Source organism: Sphaeramia orbicularis, chromosome 17 (genome assembly GCF_902148855.1).
Source record: "Sphaeramia orbicularis chromosome 17, fSphaOr1.1, whole genome shotgun sequence".
Classification (NCBI taxonomy): domain Eukaryota; kingdom Metazoa; phylum Chordata; class Actinopteri; order Kurtiformes; family Apogonidae; genus Sphaeramia; species Sphaeramia orbicularis.
Window position 1 is genome coordinate 57,525,442 of NC_043973.1, and position 18,632 is coordinate 57,544,073.

An 18,632-nucleotide genomic window follows, 5' to 3' on the forward strand; every position below is an offset into this window, starting at 1 on the left:
TCTCCATGCACTGGGACGGCGTAAGAGGGTGGGGTGGGGTGGGGGGATTCATGGGGCTCAGCATTTGTGTGTCCAGTGGATACAGGTTAGAAGGTGTGAAAATTTCATGTAAGATCTGCTGTTTAATAGAGGAATAGAAGCAAGAGTTGGACAGTGAAAGCATGTAGTTTCACTTTCATTTCACACCAGCGTTAGTTATGGACTGCACCCCCATGTATATAACTGCTGCCCCCCCCCCCCCCCCCCTTGTTTTTTTGACAAACCGCACCCTGACTAAGGCTCCATTCACACTGAAGGTAAATGTGGCCCAAATCAGATTTTTTTCACCCATATGTGACCTGTATCTGATCTGTTAAAGACAGTTGGAACAGCACTAATCTGACCCAGAACACTTTCATATGTGGTCCTAAATCTGACCCAGAACACTTTCATATGTGGTCCTAAATCTGACCCGGACCACTTTCATATGTGGTCCTAAATCTGACCCGGACCACTTTTATATGTGGTCCTAAATCTGACCCGGACCACTTTTATATGTGGTCCCAAATCTGACCCGGACCACTTTCATATGTGGTCCCAACTCTGACCCAGACCACTTTTATATGTGGTCCCAACTCTGACCCAGACCACTTTTATATGTGGTCCCAACTCTGACCCAGACCACTTTTATATGTGGTCCTAAATCTGACCCAGAACACTTTCATATGTGGTCCTAAATCTGACCCAGACCACTTTTATATGTGGTCCTAAATCTGACCCGGACCACTTTCATATGTGGTCCTAAATCTGACCCAGACCACTTTCATATGTGGTCCCAAATCTGACACAGACCACTTTTATATGTGGTCCCAACTCTGACCCAGACCACTTTTATATGTGGTCCTAAATCTGACCCAGAACACTTTCATATGTGGTCCTAAATCTGACCCAGACCACTTTTATATGTGGTCCCAAATCTGACCCGGACCACTTTTATATGTGGTCCTAAATCTGACCCGGAACACTTTCATATGTGGTCCTAAATCTGACCCAGACCACTTTCATATGTGGTCCTAAATCTGACCCGGAACACTTTCATATGTGGTCCTAAATCTGACCCAGACCACTTTTATATGTGGTCCTAAATCTGACCCAGACCACTTTCATATGTGGTCCTAAATCTGACCCAGACCACTTTCATATGTGGTCCTAAATCTGACCCAGACCACTTTCATATGTGGTCCTAAATCTGACCCAGACCACTTTCATATGTGGTCCCAAATCTGATACAGATTTGATATTTACCTCTGTCAAGGAGGTTATGTTTTTGCCGGCGTTGGTTTGTCTGTCTGTCCGCGTGCAAGATAACTCAAAAAGTTATGGACGGATTTGGATGAAAATTTCAGGAAATGTTGATACTGGCACAAGAAACAAATGATTAAATTTTGGTGGTGATGGGAGGGGGGGCACTGATCTCCCTTGGTGGAGGTCTGCGCTCTCCGAGTGCTTTTCTAGTTTCCAATGTGGCATCAGTCTGACCGTCCAGGTCCCATTTATCTGAACTTTACGTCATTAAAATGCGAACGTCCCAGTTGTTGGTCAGAGCGGAGAAAAACCATATTTCCTTCTGTAAACACAGTGTGTGTCTGCGTGGTCTCGTATTCCATCAGGACCTCTTTAGTGCATGTGGGTCACTTCAGGGTCACATTCAGTTCAGACTCAAAACTGATAGAAGTCGCATTAAATGTGGAATATGAACCAACACACAAAAAAATCAGATTTCACCAAAAATTCCAAATTGTCCGTTAAGACCTGCTGTGTGAACAGAGCCTTAGATATTTTACATTCTACTACCTGGGTGAGTAAATTATACACACTGTACACTTCATGTTATTAAAGGTTGTATTATTTTTGACAATTTGTTTTTGGTCTGAATTCAACAGTTGTTTATTTTTACCAGATTTTTAAAAATTCTGACCCAACCATTAAAACAGTGTTAAAATTCCTGCACTAATACCCTTCTACCAAGTGAGTACACTATACACACTGACACATTTAACCTAGAACCAAAAATAATAATACTATGAACCAATGTTGGTGTTAATCACTGACATATGACAGGAGGAAAAATAAATAAATACATTACAAACGTAGAATTTAAAGGGTTAAAAATGACAGTAATTGTGTATTTGGTGTTTTTGAACTAAAAAACATGTAAAAAGTTTCAAACATTCTGACATTACAGTACTGAGCATATTACGTACTTCAGGTGATTACAAAACCTCTGTGGGCGGAGTCCAGAGAGTTAATCGCTTTATTGGATAATTTAATGATCTGAAACCGACATATCGCTCCCTGCTGGCAGGATGCCCCTCCTTTGTGTCATTTCTGGTCTGATTTCCGTCTTTTTCAGTTAATTTCCTCCCAAATAGCTGCAAACATCACCACCTTTCTCCTCATTAAACCAAAGGGGGTGTGGCTTAGCATGATTGACAGCCATGCTAACCCTCTTTTTCTGTGTAAACATGAGTTAATGTTGGGATATTTCAGCTCCACTTGTGCATTATTCAGGTGTAATTGTGGATCATATAGAGCAGCTTAGTGAGTCACTCTGAACTCCAGCACGTGTTGGAATGAACGAAACGCTCGAAAACGAAGCAGAATGTTCTTGGATTCACATACGCGGAAGTGGAACGGACACTATTAGCAAGACGGAAAACCTCTGCACTGGTTAATATGTGTGAGATGAGTTTTAAAGCTTCAACCTTTTAGATTCTACATCAGACAAACACGTGAAAAAACATCAGAATCCACATTGATCTGAGTCATATTCACTGGATTAAAGCCACAGCTCATATCCAACAGACGCAGTTTAAACACAGTTTCAATCGAATGAAAGGGAAAACTCAAAAAAGAAAATGGAAATGTCCTAATTAATGGAAAAAAATCACTTGAAAAAGCTTAAATGTAGAAGAAAATTAATTTAGGACTCACTACAAACATAGTTAAGTATTAAAACCACAAATAATCATGTGGTTTCCAGCGCATAAGCCTGGGGTTGAAATAAGAAGATGATGTTGGAAAAGTCATAAAAGAGTCAAATTAATCTAAAATACATGCATTTGACTTCAACTGTTCATACTTTAGACCAGTGGTTCTCACACTTTTTACAGCGGAGTACCCCCTAAAAAGGACTTTTCACAGCAGAGTGCCCCCCTTAAATAGACTTTTTACAGCAGAGTACCCCCTGAAATAGACTTTTTACAGCAGAGTACCCACTGAAACAGACTTTTCACAGCAGAGTACCCCCTGAAATAGACTTTTTACAGCAGAGTACCCACTGAAACAGACTTTTCACAGCAGAGTACCCCCTGAAATAGACTTTTTACAGCAGAGTACCCCCTGAAATAGACTTTTCACAGCAGAGTGCCCCTGAAATAGACTTTTTACAGCAGAGTGCCCCCCTTAAATAGACTTTTTATAGCAGAGTACCCCCTGAAACAGACTTTTCACAGCAGAGTGCCCCCTGGAATGGACTTTTTACAGCAGAGTGCCCCCCCCTTAAATAGACTTTTTTACAGCAGAGTACCCCCTGAAACAGACTTTTTACAGCAGAGTACCCCCTGAAATAGACTTTTTACAGTTGAGTACCCCCTGAAACAGACTTTTTTATCCAAGTACCCCCAACTCTCACTTCAGCATTTTTGAGTCCAAATGTGTTTCTGTGGCAAAGGTGTCTGTTTATATTTACAAAACTTTGTAAACAAACATATATTTAACTGTAATATATATTTTTTTAAATAACACATTTTTTAAAGTGAATTTTGTGTAAACAATAAACTAAAAGTGCCCTCTGTCATTAAGAAAACTAAAGAAATTGGTCATTAATTAATAAATGAATGAACCTTTCATCAACATAAAATAATTCCTTCTTTACTTAAATAAACTCACTTTGAATCATATAAAATATAAATGTTCTTCAAATGTTACCAAAGACAATACAACTATTATATGAATGTATTTATTGTGTTTTATATTTCTGCATTAATTCTATTTATTTATTTTATATTCAGTACATGATGACTTATTTAATGAATTTTTACATAAACATTTCCAGTACCCCCTGGGCTTCTATCCAAGTACCCCTGGGGGTACAGGTACCCCACTGTGGGACCCCCTGCTGTAGTGGAATGCCCACCTGTCGTTGCCGTGGTGTTTCCACATGGAACTACAGAATCTGTGTGAAGTCCGTGTCCTCTGAGGACTTCATTTCCCAGAAGCCCCTGCTGCCAGCGGCTGCAGCTGTCTAAGGTGACGTCGGGACACATTAACACCTGCAGAGTTTATTTCTCCTCTAATGTGCGGGGGAATGTGACGGCCGCCCTCCAGAGCCTCCACATTAATCAACTTCATTAAGGCTGGCGCTTGACGGCCAGTCACCACGGCAACCCCTCTGCAGCCTCTTTACGGCGTCTATTACGGATTCTGCAATTACCTGGCGCATTAGGGCTGAGAGGGGCAGCGGGGGGGGGGGGGGGGGGGGTTAATGGGACCAGACTCCACACAACGCCAAAGACGAGGAAAGACACTCGGGAATAAATCTATGCACTCAACACATTTATTACATAATCAGAGAAAAAAAAGTGAAACGGAGCTGTAGGATTAGAGTGAAACACCTGGATAACTATGGGGTTACATTAGTGTCCAAATATTCACATGTGTACAATAGATCTGTATTCATATTAGTCTGTAAATGTACAAAAATAAATACGTCTAAATTGTTGAATGAGTTCAGTCGTACATTAAATGTATTTTATCAGAATATGAATGAATAAGTTTGGACAAGAATTATAAACAGGAAATGGGACTGTACGCTTGTTCTTTCTCCATCACGAATATGAATTCACCAACACGACTCTACTATAAAAAACACGCATCCCCGCTTCACAGACATTATTTCTGGAGCAGAGGATCCATGGGTTCACAGACTGACCATGGTTGGTCTAAAGGTTGGATGGGACCTGGTGTCGTTCTCTGACTTTGTCATCCATCTTGAACAGTGATCAAATCTCACAGTGCACTACGTTTGGGACAAATGGGGCGGGACCACGGGAACATAATGTAAACATTAGCTTAAGTTAGCCTACATTTCGTGATTACTTCAGCCCACTAGCTAGTTAGACACTACTGTGGTAATTCTACTGTTTTCATCCATCTGTGTTTATCAGACACCAGACTAATATTACCTATTTTTGACTGAACTAATCCATCCAACACTAGTTTGACAGACTAGAACCACAGCTGGTTCCAGACTAGATCTGACTAGTTTCTAACCATAACCAGTCTGGGTAGTGGGTTAGTGCTCACTAACTAAACCTGAAGCCATTATGGGATGGAATCATTAGTGACTCATCTGCAGCCGATATTACTTTGGGTTAAATACAGATCTGTGAGAACTGAGTCTTCTGTGTTTATCTGATGAATTGATTAGTTATTAAAATAATCTACAGGTTAAACAATTATTAAAAGTATCGTTAGTTGCAGCCCTAAATAATAATAATAATAATAATAATAATAATAATAATAATAATAATAATAATAATAAGCTTATTATGTTATTATATATATCAATCATGGGTGAGAGAAATAAATTTCCAACAGGAGGAAAACAAACACTGCACAATGGAATAAACAATAAACAACATTACACCACAGGTTGTTTGTGGTTGTTGATGTTACTCACATTTTTTAAAGCATATAACAGGTGTAAATGTTTTCATTATGTAATGCCACTTTTTTTTAATGTTATTATTTTCTTGGTCTGACCCACTTTAGATCATAATGGTCTAAATGTGGAACCTGGACTAACATGAACTAGGGTCAACGTCCAGGTCCATGAAGTCCATATAAAGCGGACTCCTGGGTCCCAGTGGTTCCATCAACCTTCTAGAACATGTTCTGAAGCAGTTTCCCTTTGTCATGTCAGATCTACACCAACCTGAACCTGAAAACATCGGAGTTGAACCCAACCGTCTGTGCTCTGGTTGTTCAACAGTGACAGTTTTCTATCGATGTGCCGATTAGATTTCAGGTTGTTGTGTTGTCGGAGCAGACGCCACCATGTAATGAATCTGTCACGGTATTGGCTGTCGTCAGACTCGGTGAGGCGGTTTCACCTTTCGCTGTGATCACAGGTTCGCTTTCTGTCCATTTGGCTGGAGCTCAACCGGAGACGATGCAGTTGGACGAGGACGGAGTTTGGGTGAAAGTTCATCACAACCTGCCTCTACACCTACGGTCCATGGACTCTGTAGAGAGCTTTAAGAAACACCTCAAAATCCTCCTGTTCAAAAAGGCTTTTTAGTCTCCCACCTGACCCAAGGCCACCACAAACTGATTACACTCTATGTATTCATCATAACGTACTCCATGTGTCATCCCCCCCCCAGTCTCTCTATATCTCTATCGCTCTCTCTTTTCTCCTCCTTTACTCTCTCTCTCTCTCTTTAACCCCAACTGGTCAAGGCAGTCGTCCATCCTTCAGGAGTCTGGGTCTGCTCGAGGTTTCTGCTGTTAAAGGGAAGTTTCTCCTCGCCACTGTCACCAATCACAAGTGTTTGCTCCTGAAGGATTCTGTTGGGTCTCTGTAAACTTAATTTGATTCTGATTTGAACTGATAAAGCACTTTGTGACTCTGTCTGTGAAAAGTGCTCTATAAATAAAATTTACTTACTTACTTACAACCAAACATCTGTAAATTACCAGAAGACGTTGGTTTGTCTATATTTTAATATCCATGAGTAATCTATTGACATGACTGGAGTCATCTGCAGTTTTGTGCATCGTTTTATTCATGTATCTGTACTTTTTTTAATGTTTTAAATGACTGTGGAGTATTTACAGTCCAGGATACATTTGCCTACAGTGACAATACTGTATCAAATCCACATTCTGAAGTAAATAAACTGTCATGTTTTTCCTTCTCCGGCCTTTTTACCTGCAGGGTTTTAGACGTCACGGGTCAATAAAACCAATGGAATATGAAGGAATCATGAGCATAACCTGTTCCCTCCTTCCTAATTTATGTTATTTTCACATATTTACCAAGTTCCAAAACTTATACCCGAACAGCCACAAGGACAAACTTAACCAATGACACCTCATTTAAAGGTAATAGCCTGTAGTTCCTTTTTTACTATGTGGATCAAATACAACCTGAACAAAATAAAACCAACCCTCATGGGCTCACTCACTTATTAAGACATTAAAATTAAACTAACACAAGTGTCATCGGCATAGAAATGTATTTAACTTGTGTATGTTGATGTTATGACCAAGCAGTAACATGTGGATGAAGAACAGCAAGGGACCAAGACCTGAATCCTGTGGAACTCCATATTTTAACACTTCTGAAGACCATAGTTTCATGTTCAAAGTTTCATTTCTACACAGAATGGCCTCCTCGAAACATACAAATGCAGCAAAATAAAAAAGGACATTAATTTAAGACATTAATTAACATTCATTTTACCTTTCAAGGCCACTCAAGGTCAAGGCATCAAATAAAAGCCCATATGTGACTTCCTATCTATTGGAAATAGTAATTCCATCAATATCTTCAACTGTTTTCAAGTTATAGCACTTTGAAATGTGTCCCATTACAAACAATAGGGATTTAATTTTTTTTCAAAATTTCAAAAAAATTTCAGAAATCAATATTTCTCAGTTCTTTGAACAAACTTGGTAGATCTTACCCCAAAGAACCTCTGCTATGAATTTCAATTAATTCTGGTTAGTGGTTTTGGAGAAGTTTCTTGAAAAATTGTTTAAGGATGGACAACAGACGGACCACAACTGATACCAATAGTCCATCAGACCGTCGGGCCACTGGACTGAAATATACTCATCCACGTATTAAGATACGAAAATTAAAATAACATGAGTGTCACTGGCATAGAAATGTATTTAACTTGTGTATGTTGATGTTATGACCAAGCAGTAACGTGGATGAAGAACAGCAAGGAACCAAGACCTGAACCCTGTGGAACTCCATATTTTAACATTTCTGAAGACCACTGTTTCATGTTCAAAGTTTCATTTCTACACAGAATGGCCTCCCTGAAACATACAAATGAAGCCAAAAAAAAACAACAAAACCCACCCTGATGGGCTCACCCATTTATTAAGACATTTAGTTGAAATATCTCAATAAACAACAAGAGAAGGAGGGCCATTTGGGTTCTACGACCTGCCTGAAATTCCTCAAATACAACATAACCATTTAGAAAAGAAATCATCTGGTCTTGCCCAAGCTATAATCTAAAAATATGTGCGTAATATGGGAGATGGAGGGGCTAATTTTAGGATCTAACTCCACGGAGGCGGTGCAGGAATCCGAGTGGAAGTGTAAATGTTTATCTGATTTGTTTGTGCAGAGGCAGCGTCGGCAGGAAATGAATGACGGCGGCTCCGAAAAACATTAAAACCCGTTCAGGCTAAGAGCATCATGGCTTCAATACTGTAATAGAGGCGATGCATCAATGTGAGAGTCCGGCTATAGATCTGACAAAACCAATTAAAACAGATGAGCATCCATCTATGCATTCCTAAAGTTTACACCATCATATTATCTCATCAGGAGGTTTTTTTTAGACTAGAAACTGAAGATACTGGGTGTTTTCTCCATTGAAAAAAAAAGACACTTAGACACTAGGTCACACAGCTGATTGGTCTTCTTAGAATAAAGGGGGACATATAACTGTGCCTCATCAGCATAGAAATGTAGTGAACAACATTTATGTCACTTATGACCAAGTAGCAACATGTGGACGAAGAACAGCAAGGGACCAAGACCTGAACCCTGTGGAACTCCATATTTTAACACTGCTGAGGACAATCAAAAGTTTCACTTCTACACACAATAGCATCCCTGAAACATACAAATAAAACCAACCCTGATGGGCTCACCCATTTATTAAGACATTTAGTTGAAATATGTCAATAAACAACAAGAGAAGGAGGGCCGTTTGGGTTCTACGACCTGCCTGAAATTCCTAAAATACAATATAACCATTTAGAAAAGAAATCATCTGGTCTTGCCCAAGCTATAATCTAAAAATACGTGCATAATATGGGAGATGGAGGGGCTAATTTTAGGATCTAACTCCACGGAGGCGGTGCAGGAATCCAAGTGAAAGTGTAAATGTTTATCTGATTTGTTTGTGCAGAGGCAGCGTCGGCAGGAAATGAATGACGGCGGCTCCGAATTACATTAAAACCCGTTCAGGCTAAGAGCATCATGGCTTCAATACTGTAATAGAGGCGATGCATCAACGTGAGAGTCCGGCTATAGATCTGCACAGACAGCTGCATAATCACAGCGCACAGATCCAAAGATTGTGGTGGTCACACGACTGATAAATGACACCGAACACGAGCGACTGAGCGGGCCCAGAAGAGGCCATTACGCGCCATCAAATCCATCATCTGCCGCGACCCAACACAAAGCTGTGGGAAATTAATCAAATGTAAACGCTTACGTAACAAACCCCTCCTTTATCGCCAGATTTACTCTGAAATATAGATAAAACATGCACAAATTGATCCAATAGGTGCATGAATGTGCAGCGCGTCGCCTTCGGTTGACCTTATCAGCTTGTTAACGCGTGTTTTCATCGCAGTCGCATGCTAAGTAGAGATTTTTCATCACGGCTCAGACCTGAGGAGAGTACCAACAGAATCTTTATGTTGTATTGATTCTGAGAGGAAATGTCGACTGAGGCTGAAGAAGTGGAAAAATACAGAGGAAAGAACTGAACCCAAGGCCCCGGAGTGGTTTATTCTTATTATTTCAGCCTGTAATTAACCTGCTGGAAACCTCACAGACCAACGTCACTGTTGGCTTCGACTGCATTCAACAGAATCCACATATGGGCGCTTCTATGAAACTGGGTTTATTTTAGTATCTGACACATTTTCCATCTGTTTAGACCCAATAATAAAAGGTAAATGTAGACATATTTACCCACGGGATGGACCTAATGATGAACTCAGATAAATGTAATAAAATTATCCTCTTGCTCGGATCCATCCCATAATTAATGAATTTATAATCAAATATTGGGTCCAAAAATAGGACCCAAATATGGACATTAAATCTCCCTAGGTGTCAGTGCATTAGATGTGTAAACGTGTGTAAATGCTCATCTGTAGACTCTAAATAAAGACACTGTTCAATGTGTGGATCCTAGTGGTTTTTCTAATCCACACATGTGGGTTTGTCATCAGTCTCGTTCCAGGTTTGGGGTGGAACCCATTGTGTCCGCTGGTGTTACATGCGGAACCTGAACATTTAAACACATATAAAACACCAGTGATTTTACAACAACGGTCATTTTTGTGAAACACCCTGTCTTGAATATTTACTTCAATTCCCACAATGCACCTGTGAGAGAATAAAGAGATTTTTAAAAAAAGTAGTAGCGGGTAATTTTCATGGCCTTTTTACCATGTTACATGTGGATTTTTGTATGAAATAATAATAGGTGCAACAGTGATCCCTCCATCGTGCAATATTTCTTTTTTTATCTTTACTATTTATTTATTTATTTTAGTGCAGTTTTTAATATTTTATCATATACATGGGTTGTTTTTAGTTGGTGTTTTTAAGATTTTTTTTCTGTTTTTATTTCGTGCTGTGCATTTTGCTATTTCGTTCTGTAACAGCACCTGGGATGTTCATATTGAATGACTAATAAATCTGAATTTGAAAATGTAATGTAAAATATAAAAATGTGTTTTATCTGAAAAATCATTTCTCTTTTATCTCAGTAAATATTTCTTTTTTAAACAGACCCAAACCTGCTTCAGAACACTGGTCTACATCTGCTTTGACTGTTCATCTCCTCTGTCCTGTGTTTAGGACCAGTTTCATAGAAGCACCCGTATCACTGACGGCTGCCACTGGAGGGTTTTGTTTTTGTTCGTCCTGGTGGTTTGGTCCTCGTGCTCTGGATCATTGTTGATGATGCAGAGCAACAGGAAACTAACTCATCAATAACTCATCAAGTTTCCTACGACACAAACACACATAGGTCCGTTTACAGAGGAAACGTGCTGAAAGCGTTCTGTCATTTCACATCTGACACACTGGGAGACTTTAATTACGCCTGGATCTTTTACTGGACGACGTATTTGCTCATGATACTATAGAAAAAGAGCAGGGCCCCTGGAAAAAAAAAAAAAAAAAATTATTATTATTATTATTATTATTTATTATTATTATTATTATTTATTATTACTATTATGAGAAAAAAAGTCAGAATTCTGAGAAAAAAAAAATCATAATAATAAAAAAAATATATACTGGCCCTTAAGCCATAAAGACCCAAACACCCATTGGCGATAAAAACTATCTACTAATTTAAACTGTTTAATTCCTGTTGATCCACTTAATCCTATCAATCCATGTCAATAATCTTTTCATGGTCATCAGATATGACCACACTTGGACGTTCAGAGGCTCCGTAGTTACCGTGGAAACACTGTCATCTTCCACAACATTGATTCACCAGTAAAACCCATGGAGTTGATTCAATGACAGTGGATGGAGACACTGGGTTTATGTTCAGTTAATGACATCTTTGCTGAAAAAGCCACTTTAATTTCATTTTTCTCTGTTTCTGATATAATAACCTTCAACTTTAATTTGAGCTTTAATGAACATCAACATAATCAATAAATGAAATATAGGAAAATACATGATTTACACTGGAAAAACACAAAATACGGAGGATAATATTACAGTAAGTGGTGATAAATCACTTAAGAAAGATTAAATATAGAGAAAAATTCATTTGGGAACTGACACAAAAGTAGCACTGGGTCTTTATGGGTTCTTTTCTTTTTTTTCCCAGTGGCCCTACTCCTCTTCTGTCTGATACCGTCTTTGGATGTAGGAATATAATATAATATACATACATACAGACAGACAGACAGACAGACAGATAATAAAATAAGATGAGATCAACATGGGAGAAGGTCAGAGATGCATGCAAATCTAAATGCAGGAAACACTTTGTACAGATTCTCTGTTGATAATATAGACATTGAACACCAGGTTGAACAGCTGATTGGTCTTCTTAGAATAAAAGTGGACATATAACCGAACATCATCAGCAAAACAATGCATTTAAGAATGTGAAGAACAGCAAAGGACTGAGACCTGAATCCTATGAAACTCCATATTTTAACACTTCTGAAGATGATCTAATGTTTCATTTCTACACAGAAAGGTCTCCCAGAAACAAACAAATACAAAAAAATAAAACCCACCCTGACTTGTCCGATAACAAATGCTTGTCCATTGTCCAGTGTTGACATTAACATGTCAAAAGATACAAAACAGGATTGAATTTTCGGACATTAAACTGTACGTCTACTTCACAGATGGGTATATGATGGATCCGGCAGAAGACATCCAGATTTTTAATGAATATAAACGTATCTTCACTTCAGATAATTTTGTATTTTCATTTTACTCCTCAATTGAAAAACAAAACATGCATATCAGAAAAGTTACCCGTTTTTTGACAGTTTGATGCCAAATTTGACGGAACAATTATGTAGGAGAATGAACTTTACTTTGTGTTTAAGCTAACGATGATAAAAATAATTTTATTTAACTCGTCTCTTTTTCCATTTCAGAAAATTATTAGTTTTAATATTTGGTTGTGATCTTAATTCTATGCTACTTTATTATTTGCATGGATGTCACTGCTCAGACGGTTCATATTTTCTTCATTGGTGGTGCTTAACAGATTATTTTAGTTCAATAACATAAACACGACAGTCTTCTTTGAAATAACCCCTACTTTCAGTCTAAACTGATCCTGAAGTTAAACAGCTTTGTATTCAGATGTTAAATGTGTCATTTTAATCAGTGAATCTGCAGAAGAACCCACTGTTTTCACTCCATAATTAGTAGGTTTTCATGTTCGGTTATGATCACAAACGTCAAAACCAGATGTATTATTTGTTTAAAGTCCTTTTTCAAGATGAAAACAGCTTGATTAAATTCATTCACTCTGTTATTATCTGATCAAATCACTTTAGAGCTTTAATCACCATCTGTTCAGATGGAATCTGTGGTTTGAAGTCAGGAGTTTAGACAGTCTTCAACATTTCCATCCTTTTTCTTTGTTTTTCTGCACAATAAGGTCAGTGGTTGAAGTTACCGAGAACATTTATCACCTTCATGACAGTAAACCTCATCTCATTGTCACAAATCAGGATGTTAAACTGAAAGATTACAACACGTACTTAATCCAGATTGTGAATTAATAATATAGTGAGATGAAATATATATGGGAGAAGATCAGAGATGAATGAAAATCTAACTAATCAGTAGGTTTTCATGTTTGGTTATGATTAGAAATGTCAAAACCCACTTTACACTTCATGTTATTAAAGGTCAGATTATTTTTCATGATTTGTTTCAGGTTAGAATTCAATTTTTTTTTTAAAATTCTGATCCATCCACTAAAACCATCCAATAAACAGTGTTAAATTCCTACATTAGCACCCTTCTACCAAGTGGGTACAAAATACACACTGACACATTTAACCTAGAAACAAAAATAATAATGAATATGAACCAATGCTGGTGTTAATCACTGACATATGACAGGACGAACAAATAAAAAATAGCGACGCTTACGCTGTCGGGGGCTGACACCAAGTGTACATCCCCCAAATCCTCTGTTATATATAGACCTATCCATGATAACCATTACACAATCGATCTGAACTCAGTCGGAGCTCCATGGACCTGATAGTGTCAGAATAATGAACCCGTTTAACCCCAAAACTCCACCTGTTGACTGAAAATGAGCCCATATGAACTCTGGATGGTAGAACATGGACATCTGGAAGAACATCAATATGAACCACATTCAATCGGTCGATCATTGACGATTTATGTCCAAAAAACTGATGTTGAATTATAGCGCCCCCATGTGGATGAATTACAGTACTGATAGAGAAGCTGATATCCATAGGGTTCTTCCACTATGTTGGTTATCAAGGAGGAGAAATCAAACCACATCTGTCCGAGTTATCGACAAAACACCAAGGAGATCCAATGGCGTGCAAGGTAAAGCAATTATATCAACAAAACTCCATTTGGGGAATACAATTAAGGTTTGTTTGTATACAAATATGGCATTTAAAGGGTTAAAAATATGACAGTTGTTGAGTATTGAAAAATATAACAGTTGATGAGTATTTGATATTTTTGTTTATGGCTCAAATTGATGAAATAAAAAAATAATTTCGTTTTGACTTTTTACTGTGAAAAGCAAATTGCAAACTTCCTGTTGGAGTTAGCTCATGGGTGTCAGCGTATGATTTGTCAGGCTCAATGAGACAAAAATTTTGGCGCTCGTTTCATGTTTCTACCACATTCCTACTGGAAGTTTGTATGTGAGCTTTTTATTTTGAAAGGCAAATTGTGAACTTCCTGTTGGAAATAGCTCATGGCTGTCAGTATATCATTTGTCGGGCTTGTTGAGACAAAAATTTTAGTGTTTGTTTCATTTTTATACGACATTCCTACTGGCTGCTAGGACCGTTTTTTGTATCTAGGGGGTGCCAGAGAGCACATTTTGGCACCTATGGGGTTAATTTTTACATTTTATAAATTTTTTTAACCAGACGTGACATGCATGCCAAATTTGGTGAGTTTTGAGCATAATGACGGGGTCAAATTCCAGTTTAAAATGGCAGAGGGAGAATAATAATAATATAGAAAACAAACTAAATACAAACTTGGGCAGAGCCCCTCCCCTCACTGTGTGTGCGAGTGAGACAGCCCCTCCCCTCACTGTGTCAGTGAGACGGCCCCTCTCCTCACTGTGTCAGTGAGACAGCCCCTCCCCTCACTGTGTCAGTGAGACAGCCCCTCCCCTCACTGTGTCAGTGAGACAGCCCCTCCCCTCACTGTGTCAGTGAGTGAGATGGCCGCTCCCCGTGGGCTCAGACACTAAAAAAGTGAAAAAGTAAAAAACAAACTATGAAAAACATTTTGACGTTACAACAACACTGTGCAGATTACAGACTTTAGGGCACAGGTGTCAAACATGCATCCTGGGGGCCAAATCCGGCCCCCCAGTGGGTCCAGTCTGGCCCCTGGGATGAATTTATGAAATGCAAAAATTACACTGAAGATATTAACAATTCTTTTAGTTCAGGTTCCACATTCAGACCAATTCAATCTCATAATAACCTATAAATACTCACAACTCCAAATTTTTCTCTTTGTAAATGTAAATGCAACCTGAAATGTCTTAAGAGACATGCAATTTTAATAATATTCCATACGTTACTAAATATTTTGTGTATCTGTAAATCCACTATTATCTGGAAGTTATGATATACATGTGTAAATGATAAACTAAAGCATAATAATGTCAAAATTACAATTTTTTTTCAGTTTGTTCATGTTATTTACATTGTTTGAAAGGATAGTTTGTAGATGTAAATATTTTCATCATGTCATTTTACTTCTTTCACTGTAAATCTTCGAGGAAAGTTTGGAGTCAACATTGGTTTTATATTATTCTGTTATTATTTTACTGGTCCAGTCCACTGCAGATCAAATTTAGCTGAATGTGGAACTGAACTAAAATGAGTTTGACAGCCCTGTTTTCGGTGATTAAAGGACCTCTGATACTGAGTTCAAGTCACTGCTGAAGCTGAAAGCATCAGTATCATTTAAAAAAAAACACACTCACTGTCACGTATTAAACCATTAAATGACTTTGGAGCTTTAACCACCGTCTGTTCAGGTGGAATCTGTGTTTTGAAGTCAAACAGTCTCCAACATTTACTTCTGTTTTCTGTTGTTTTTCTGCAGAATAAGGTCAGTGGTTTAAGTTACTCAGATGATTTATCCCCTGAACCTCCTGAGCTGAAGCTGAAGTTTGGTCCTGTTTCATGAAGCAGGTTTCAGACCGCGTCCCAGGTCTGTGGACCTGACCCACTAACCCCCCTGTGCTAATGTGGATGTGTCCTAGGGGTGTTATGGGCGGGGGTGGGCGTCCTACCGGGCTGCAGCAGGCCTGGGCGGGTGGAGGCTCGGTTTAGGCTAAAGGCTCCGTCGGCCTCGGTCCGGGGAACCTGCCGGTACCGCCTCAGAATGCCCCGTCTCACGGTCACACAAAAAGACGGCATGTCCTCCGCTCTCTACAGAAGCCTCTTCAGTTCACCACGTCCGCTTTCATTCATGTAAATCCACCTGTGTTCTCCACCGGACCGCATCCCGGCTCGCCCTCCTCCATCACCTGTGTGACGGGCAGCGGCCTCAGCCAATGGGACGGCCCGTCTGTCCTCACCTGGGATCACCCCTTCGTCCTGACAGAGAAGACGAGACGCCGCCGGGTCCGACGTGGGCTCGGGTTACCGCCGCTGTGTTCAGACCAAAACGTGATCCAACACACGGAAGAAGACAAAACCTGCAACCAAAGCAGCCTCCGGGGCTGTCGCCGGGCGGATTATCTGACACAAACACTCAGACGGCCAATGGGATCTGGACCTGAGACGACAGCCACGCCTTCCAGTGTATGAATCAGAAAACTATGGAAAACTATGGGAATGTTCAAACATAAGCCAATTCAAAAACACTTATAAGAACAGGTTTTTCACAAGATATAGGGATGAGGCTTAGGAATTGTCACCATATGTTCACTGTTGTTTATGTATATATTTCCTTCTTTGAGTTTGTTATTATTTGTTTATTTATTCACCAGCACACCTAAGAAAGGTATTGGTAAAAGATTATATGTGTATTTGTATGTGTGTGTACTTGTATGTTGTGTATATGTACAAACATATGTACGTGTATATGGATGAATGAGAGTGTGTGTGTGTGTGTGTGAATAGATATATAAATATAGAGGAGCAATGTTAAAGGAAGTGGGACATATATGTTCTTAATATTTTAGGGAGAGGGGGTGGGATTAAATAAGTTGCACTTCTGCCCACCCCTTTTCAGGCACGTAAATGGAACTATTGCGCTGTTCTTCTGTCTAAGATTGTTATGATTCTTGATATTTGTATTATTATGTATGTTTTGCTAGTTTGTATATATGTTAAATTTCATTGCATGTTCGGAGTAAATCACTAAATCACAGACAAATGAAGGGTTTGTTCAACATGAAGAGGGTCGAACTTCCACGTGTGTTAATCTGACTTAAATCACTCATGAAAACTCAGGGATGAACTGATACATCAACCAAATATCGGTATCAGCCGATATGTACTGATATCAGCCAGTTTTGTTTTGATGTTTAATTACTTTTACAGTTTTTAAGAATTATTTTATGTGTTTTATTAGTCTGTGTACATCACTTTGGCCAACTGTGTTGTTTTTAACGTGCTTTATAAATTAAGTTGAGTTGAGTATCATCATATCAGACGTCTTTTCACTCATATTTATCTATGGCAGGGGTCTCAAACTCAGATCCTCGAGGGCCGGTATCCTGCATGTTTTAGTTGTTTCCCTCCTCCAGCACACCTGACGGTCGTTATCAGGCTTCTGCAGAGCTTGATAATAGGCTTATCATTTGAATCAGGTGTGTTGGAAGAGGGATACATCCAAAACATGCAGGATACCGGCCCTCAAGGATCTGAGTTTGAAACCCCTGATCTATGGTGTATGTTTGAGGGGTTTTTAAAGTTCATGTTTTAATGTGTGTTACTTCATTGATAATAAGAAAGAAATAATGACGATTTCTTTGTTAAAGGGACAAATAACAAAAACAAAGTATCAGCTTCAGCCAAGAATCTACCATTTGGTGTTTCCATATTTTCATGGAATACATTGAACATGAGGTTTTACAGATGACTCAGGAAAAAAAATATAAAATGGAGTGCCATCAGTATAAAAAGGTACTTAAAAATGTGTTTGTTGACGTTATGACCAAGTAGCAACATACTGATGGAGAACAGCGAGGGACCTAGAACTGAACCCTGTGGAACCCCATATTTTAATATTTCTGAAAATGATCCAGAATTTCACATCTACCCAGACTATCCTCCCCCAAACACACAAATAAAACTAAATAAAAGTGACCCTTATAGACCCACCCATTTATTAACGTGCTTAAAATAAATACCACAACCGTCGTTGGAATACAAATGTATTTAATTCCGTTTGTTTCTTGTGAAATATTAATTGTAAATGTGTTTCTCCGGTTGTATATGACATACACATATTTTCAATCATGTTTAGTCTTCAGTTCACACAGCTACAAAACAATCATCAATCAAGCTTGAATTTTTTTTAATTCATAGATAATTTGATGACGGACTGAAAGACTTTAAAGTAGGAACTATTTTTATATTTATAATGAAGATTTCTTTGTTAAAAGGTAACAATAAAAACCAAATAAAGTATCAGCTTGAGCCAAGATGTTACCATTCGGTGTTTCCATATTTTCACTGATCTCTTACAATATCAAGTTTTATCATCAGAGGAAACCATTGATAATATCAATCAGCTTGTTAAAGTATAACACATTATAATAAATAATTTTTGGAGCTGAAATTATCACCAATAGATTGGCCTCATGTGAATGCTTTTTTTTTTAACATTT

General features: G+C 38.6%; 1 protein-coding gene and 1 long non-coding RNA gene across 7 annotated transcripts in view; both read right to left on the minus strand.

The window, feature by feature from the left end:
• The window catches only part of LOC115436687 (uncharacterized), a 138,251-nt gene that overhangs the window by 48,123 nt on the left and 71,496 nt on the right, over positions 1–18,632 (minus strand). The gene's annotated exons all lie outside the window — the stretch shown is intronic.
• Positions 1–18,632, minus strand: part of LOC115436684 (protein EFR3 homolog A) — a 94,374-nt gene that overhangs the window by 41,731 nt on the left and 34,011 nt on the right. The gene's annotated exons all lie outside the window — the stretch shown is intronic.